The sequence below is a fragment of the Nomia melanderi genome, unplaced genomic scaffold, assembly GCF_051020985.1.
Source record: "Nomia melanderi isolate GNS246 unplaced genomic scaffold, iyNomMela1 scaffold0597, whole genome shotgun sequence".
NCBI classification, from domain to species: Eukaryota; Metazoa; Arthropoda; class Insecta; order Hymenoptera; family Halictidae; genus Nomia; species Nomia melanderi.
This window is the reverse complement of record NW_027475711.1, coordinates 15,001-22,500: the sequence shown is the minus strand read 5'-3', so window position 1 is coordinate 22,500 and position 7,500 is coordinate 15,001. Positions and strand designations below refer to the sequence as shown.

At 49.5% G+C, this 7,500-nt stretch overlaps 2 non-coding genes across 2 annotated transcripts in view; both read left to right on the top strand.

The window, feature by feature from the left end:
- Nucleotides 1–5,094: 5,094 nt before the first annotated feature.
- On the top strand, nt 5,095–5,249 carry LOC143176513 (5.8S ribosomal RNA). The gene has a single exon (XR_013001051.1). It is a non-coding gene; the product is annotated as a 5.8S ribosomal RNA (ribosomal RNA).
- Nucleotides 5,250–7,304: 2,055 nt separating this feature from the next.
- LOC143176514 (large subunit ribosomal RNA) overlaps nt 7,305–7,500 on the top strand; it is a 4,008-nt gene continuing 3,812 nt past the window's right edge. The window contains exon 1 of the ribosomal RNA XR_013001052.1: nt 7,305–7,500. This exon is cut by the window's right edge and continues 3,812 nt beyond it. This is a non-coding gene — a ribosomal RNA (large subunit ribosomal RNA).

Below are 7,500 nucleotides of genomic sequence, written 5' to 3'. Positions count from 1 at the left end.
TTCATACTATGAAAACTTACGTCTCTCGACGATGGGACGATCCACGCGAAGAGTTGTTTACGTGCACGCGTATGGTGCGATTGCGTCGATTCGCTTTTCTGTACGGGGAGAAATAGAACGTTGAGTTGACTTATCGGGTCTTCGTTGGAATTACCGTCGCTGGCATTGTAAACTCCAGATGACCTTGTGATTCCTTCGTCGGGCACTGGTAAAGGGTGGCGATGATGCGTTCTATAATAGAAATACCCGTCGTAGCGTTTCTTCGGAGTCAACCCGCTCACGAAACTCTCTCTCGTCGTGGAATCCCCGCGTCGGAGAGTAAAACGCGAATTCATACTATGAAAACTTACGTCTCTCGACGATGGGACGATCCACGCGAAGAGTTGTTTACGTGTACGCGTATGGTGCGATTGCGTCGATTCGCTTTTCTGTACGGGGAGAAATAGAACGTTGAGTTGACTTATCGGGTCTTCGTTGGAATTACCGTCGCTGGCATTGTAAACTCCAGATGACCTTGTGATTCCTTCGTCGGGCACTGGTAAAGGGTGGCGATGATGCGTTCTATAATAGAAATACCCGTCGTAGCGTTTCTTCCGAGTCAACCCGCTCACGAAACTCTCTCTCTCGTCGTGGAATCCCCGCGTCGGAGAGTAAAACGCCGAAGGCTTACTATGAAACTTACGTCTCTCGACGATGGGACGATCCACGCGAAGAGTTGTTACGTGCACGCGTATGGTGCGATTGCGTCGATTCGCTTTTCTGTACGGGGAGTAATAGAACGTTGAGTTGACTTATCGGGTCTTCGTTGGAATTACCGTCGCTGGCATTGTAAACTCCAGATGACCTTGTGATTCCTTCGTCGGGCACTGGTAAAGGGTGGCGATGATGCGTTCTATAATAGAAATACCCGTCGTAGCGTTTCTTCCGAGTCAACCCGCTCACGAAACTCTCTCTCGTCGTGGAATCCCCGCGTCGGAGAGTAAAACGCGAATTCATACTATGAAAACTTACGTCTCTCGACGATGGGACGATCCACGCGAAGAGTTGTTTACGTGCACGCGTATGGTGCGATTGCGTCGATTCGCTTTTCTGTACGGGGAGAAATAGAACGTTGAGTTGACTTATCGGGTCTTCGTTGGAATTACCGTCGCTGGCATTGTAAACTCCAGATGACCTTGTGATTCCTTCGTCGGGCACTGGTAAAGGGTGGCGATGATGCGTTCTATAATAGAAATACCCGTCGTAGCGTTTCTTCCGAGTCAACCCGCTCACGAAACTCTCTCTCGTCGTGGAATCCCCGCGTCGGAGAGTAAAACGCGAATTCATACTATGAAAACTTACGTCTCTCGACGATGGGACGATCCACGCGAAGAGTTGTTTACGTGCACGCGTATGGTGCGATTGCGTCGATTCGCTTTTCTGTACGGGGAGAAATAGAACGTTGAGTTGACTTATCGGGTCTTCGTTGGAATTACCGTCGCTGGCATTGTAAACTCCAGATGACCTTGTGATTCCTTCGTCGGGCACTGGTAAAGGGTGGCGATGATGCGTTCTATAATAGAAATACCCGTCGTAGCGTTTCTTCCGAGTCAACCCGCTCACGAAACTCTCTCTCGTCGTGGAATCCCCGCGTCGGAGGGTAAAACGCGATATATAATAGTATATGCCAGTGGTTCGCGCGCGTCGTCTCTGAGATACGCGGTCGACAGAGTTCCGAAAACACGTGATGTGCCACGATTTCCGTGCGTCTTACATCTTTCGACGATGGGACGATCCACGCGAAGAGAACGTTCGTGCTTGCGTGAGGTGCAACAGCGTCGATTCGCTTTTCTGTACGGGGAGAAATAGAACGTTGAGTTGACTTATCGGGTCTTCGTTGGAATTACCGTCGCTGGCATTGTAAACTCCAGATGACCTTGTGATTCCTTCGTCGGGCACTGGTAAAGGGTGGCGATGATTCGTTCTATAATAGTAATACCCGTCGTAGCGTTTCGACCGATGTCACCCGCCACGAATGTCTCTCTCGACGTGGAAACCCCGCGCCGAAGAGTAAACGCGAAGGCTTACCATACGAAAGAAAACGGTATTATACGCCTGTGGTATGTGCGTCTCGGCTCTGTGATACGCGATCGGCAGAGTTACAAAAAAACGTTGATGGGCCACGATTTCCGTGCGTCTTACATCTTTCGACGATGGGACGATCCACGCGAAGAGTAGTTACGTGCTCGCGCGAGGTGCGATAGCGTCGATTCGCTTTTCTGTACGGGGAGAAATAGAACGATGAGTTGACTTATCGGGTCTTCGTTGGAATTACCGTCGCTGGCATTGTAAACTCCAGATGACCTTGTGATTCCTTCGTCGGGCACTGGTAAAGGGTGGCGATGATTCGTTCTATAATAGAAATACCCGTCGTAGCGATTCGGCCGAGACACCCGCCACGAAACTCTCTCTCGTCGTGGAATCCCCATGTCGGAGAGTAAAACGCGAAGGCTAACTATATAAGAAACATATAGTATTATTTATGCCTGTGGTTCTCCGTTTGTCCTACTCTCAGATACGCGACTCGGAGAGTTACGAATAATCGTGATGGACCACGATTTCTGTACGTCTTACATCTTTCGACGATGGGACGATCCACGCGAAGAGATCATTCCTGCTTGCGTGAGGTGCGATAGCGCCGATTCGCTTTTCTGTACGGGGAGAAATAGAACGATGAGTTGACTTATCGGGTCTTCGTTGGAATTACCGTCGCTGGCATTGTAAACTCCAGATGACCTTGTGATTCCTTCGTCGGGCACTGGTAAAGGGTGGCGATGATTCGTTCTATAATAGAAATACCCGTCGTAGCGATTCGGCCGTGTCACCCGCCACGAAAATCTCTCTCGTCGTGGAATCCCCGCGTCGTAGAGTAAACGCGAAGGCTTGCTATAGAAGACTATAGTTTATACGCCTGTGGTTCACCGGTTGCCTGCTCTCCGGGGTACGCGATCGCGCAGGAGTTACGGAAGAACTTGATGGGCCACGATCTCCAAGCGGCTATATCTTTCGACGATGGGACGATTCACGCGAAGAGAACGTTCGTGCATGCGTGAGGTGCGATAGCGTTGATTCGCTTGTCTGTACGGGGAGAAATAGAACGATGAGTTGACTTATCGGGTCTTCGTTGGAATTACCGTCGCTGGCATTGTAAACTCCAGATGACCTTGTGATTCCTTCGTCGGGCACTGGTAAAGGGTGGCGATGATTCGTTCTATAATAGAAATACCCGTCGTAGCGTTTCGACCGATGTCACCCGCCACGAAATTCTCTCTCGTCGTGGAATCCCCGCGTCGGAGAGTAACCGCCGAAGGCTTGCTATAGAAGACTATAGTTTATACGCCTGTGGTTCACCGGTTGCCGGCTCTCCGGGGCACGCGATCGCGCGAAGGTTACGGAGGGACGTGAAGCGCCCGAGCAATGAAACGTCCGCAGGAGGAAACGAGCAACCGCCGAACATTGTTTCGCGACGTTTCCATAATGTATTGTCGTTTCGCTCGCATCCCGCTTCTTTCCCCTAGTTTCCTCGACGCGTAGTTTCGCAGCCTTAGTGGACGAATCATTCTCGATTCGAGGAAAGATATGCAGTGGGGCGTGCAATGAGCCCGCCAGAGACCACGATCTCCAATGCGTCTTTACATCTTTCGACGATGGGATGATCCACGCGAAGAGAACGTTCGTGCTTGCGCGAGGTGCGTTAGCGTCGATTCGCTTTTCTGTACGGGGAGAAATAGAACGATGAGTTGACTTATCGGGTCTTCGTTGGAATTACCGTCGCTGGCATTGTAAACTCCAGATGACCTTGTGATTCCTTCGTCGGGCACTGGTAAAGGGTGGCGATGATTCGTTCTATAATAGAAATACCCGTCGTAGCGATTCGGCCGAGTCACCCGCCACGAAACTGTCTCTCTTTCGTCGTGGAAACCCCGCGTCGGAGAGTAAAACGCGCGAAGGCTGTGACTGTAACATATATATATACAGTATACAATGCCTGTGGTTTTTGCGCGTGTCGGCTCTTCGGTATACGCGATCGGCCAGAGTTACGGAGGGACGGTGAAGCGCACGAGAAATTGAAACGGCCGCACGATTGGAACCGAGCAACCGTCGAACATTGTTTCGCGACGTTTCCATAATGCGTTTTCGTTTCGCTCGCATACCGCTTCTTTTCCCCTAGTCTCTGAGACGCGTTTTCGAGCCGTTCTTCTACTATCGATTCTCGTAGAGAGAAGGGACCGGGTAGTCTGGAAGTGGAACCCGCATCTTGCGTGTACCGTACACGGAATTGAGAGGACCGGCCGTGAAGCTCGTTTTAAAGCCGTGCGTCTGACACCCAACTCTTGCGCGCCAATTTCGCGGCAAGAGATAATATGGGACGAATGACCGGCAAAGAGCCAGCTGTGAAGTCTGTTTTTTTAATCGAATCCGTGGACGTGTGTATGCCGTAGCGTCGCTCGTCGTGTTCGTTCATGGTCGTTCCGAGAGAAAGAACGAAAGCGGTAACGAAGGGACCGGCCGTGAAGCTCGTTTTAAAGCCGCGCGTCTGACACCCAACTCTTGCGCGCCAATTTCGCGGCAAGAGATAACATGGGACGAATGACCGGCAAAGAGCCAGCTGTGAAGTCTTTTTTCATTATTTGCTTTCAATCGATCGATCGGTACGATTCGTGCAACGTTTCGCGCGATGCGACGCGAAAACATGCGCGCAACAATAGATGCGTCTGATCGGAAGAACGCGAGGGTCGACTGCACGCGATGGATTCAGTATCGGGTAGGATACAAAATATATCCCCGTCGTTTCCACGCGTGCGAGTCTTCTGCGTCTTTCGCGGGTTTTTGAATGCACTATACGCCCGGAACGTCGAGAAATATATACATATTACTTGAACGTTTTTCGTCTCGAAAGGCTTCGGTGTCGTCTCCAAGGCGACGCCTGAATCTCCTTCGCGCGCTGGTCGGAGATTCAGGTATCAACTTTTATCTTCTCTTTGAAAGAAGAGAGATATTAGGTCGAACAAATGAGAATAAAATTATATATGTGAAATATAAAATTTATACGATTACCCTGAACGGTGGATCACTTGGCTCGTGGGTCGATGAAGAACGCAGCTAATTGCGCGTCAACGTGTGAACTGCAGGACACATGAACATCGACATTTCGAACGCACATTGCGGTCCACGGATACAATTCCTGGACCACGCCTGGCTGAGGGTCGTTTACGTACCATACACTGCTTGCGTAGCTCTGTCAAATCCCCGCCGTCGTTCACCTCTTCGGATCGAACGTTTTTTTACCGAAGGGCGCAAAGAACGTTTCTGAGTCGGGTTAAGAGAAGGATGCTACGTACGAGCGAACGATGGGTGTCTCGTCGGCGTTTGTCGCGGACACGCGAAAATTCTGTGAATTTCACGGACAGTGTACGTTCTAGTTGTTGCAAAACGATCGGAATCGTTTGTATGGACTCGCGTGAGTGTTCGCGGCGTCGTGCGTCGTTCAATTACGACCGCCCGCGGATACCGCTCCACTGCGATATGGATCTGAGCGACAACTTTTTCGGCTGTTCGTGAGATGAACGGTTTCGTGTGTTTAGAAAAATTTTTTTTCCCGCGCTCCCGACGTCACCTGAAATGATGCGTCAGAGGTGAAAGAAAATATTAAGAAGTCGAGAGAGAGAGAGACTACACACGTTTTATTCATATTTTGTATACCGTGCGTGAGACGGATGTGCACGACACGTCGTATGTCGGTATATTACCGACTGGCCCCAGGGAGATTGTTTTCTTCCTCTCTTACGAATGAGATGTACGTTTCGGAGGATCGTCGTTACCGAAACACACGGCAAAACGAGACTTCTCGCAGCAGAACCTTTATACACAATACACATCGACTCTTTTTACCCCGAGAGAGAGAGAAAAGGTGTATTTCTTTTTTTTATTTTTCGAATTCGACGCACGAACGCTTTGACGACTGGAGAAAAACACGGTGTGTGTTAAAATCGTGCGGGACGAGCATGCGTATTCGTAACGGGTCGAATAGTTCTTATTCCCCGTCGTCGCGTGTCCTCGCTGGACCACCACCGTGCGCTTCCGCCACGTTCAGTTGAATTTCGAAATATATATATATAAAAAGAATCACCATATACTCTCTTTCGGGAGGTGTATTTTTATCGGTTTCTGCTATAGAGAAGAGACGGAGATCGTGTTGTGAGGTGTAACGTTTCTGTATCCCCGTTTCGGAGGATCGTCGTTATCGGCGGAACACACGTCAAAACGAGACTTCTCGCAGAACCTTTATACACAATACACATCGACTCTTTTACCCCGAGAGAGAGAAAAGGTGTTTTTCTTTTTTTTTTATTTTTCGAATTCGACGCACGAACGCTTTGACGACTGGAGAAAAACACGGTGTGTGTTAAAATCGTGCGGGACGAGCATGCGTATTCGTAACGGGTCGAATAGTTCTTATTCCCCGTCGTCGCGTGTCCTCGCTGGACCACCACCGTGCGCTTCCGCCACGTTCAGTTGTATTTCGAAATATATATATATATAAAAAGAATCACCATATACTCTCTTTCGGGAGGTGTATTTTTATCGGTTTCTGCTATAGAGAAGAGACGGACGATCGTGTGTGACACCACGTGGTAACGTTTCCGTATCCCCGTAAAATACGTTTATCTTTTCTCGTAGAAAAGAGAGAGGAAGAGGCAGGAGCTCCTCTTTGGCGAGGCTTTCGAACGTCGCGTCCCGTCCGCCGGAATATAATGATATAAATATATAACCGCCGCCGACTTTGTGCGAAAGCGTTGAAACGAACGCGTCGGTCGCCCCATGGTGTGTGTTTGTCGTGTCTTCTTTTCCTCTTCTGCACTTCTCTTCACTGTCGATCGCGAGACCGCGCGAGATCCGCTTCGGTCGTCCAGTCCCCGAAAATTCTTCTCGGACGGGCGTTAAAGTTAACCGGAGCGCGAGATCGTCTAGCGAGAGTCTTTTTCGCGATCGAGTAAAATGTGATAGAAGAAGGAGAAGAGTGTAAAAAGAGAATATAGACACGCGACGCAGCAGAGACCACTGGTGAGGCGCATAAGACGCGTTCGCGAACGATTTTTCGCGACGATACGGAGTCGCGCGTGTCGCGGTATATTTATCATTTATATACGTTATAATATGAATATTGTTGTGTTCGAACGCACTCTCCTCTAGACTTTGTTTTTTTTGCCTTTGAGCGATTTTTATGAAATTCGATTGAATTTTCATACAATTCACGTTCACGACGACCTCAGAGTAGGCGAGATTACCCGCTGAATTTAAGCATATTACTAAGCGGAGGAAAAGAAACTAACAAGGATTTCCTTAGTAGCTGCGAGCGAACAGGAATTAGCCCAGCACTGAATCCCGCGGTTCCGCCGTAGGGAAATGTAGTGTTCAGGAGGGTCCATTTATCCCGTGACGTCGAACCGCGTCCAAGTC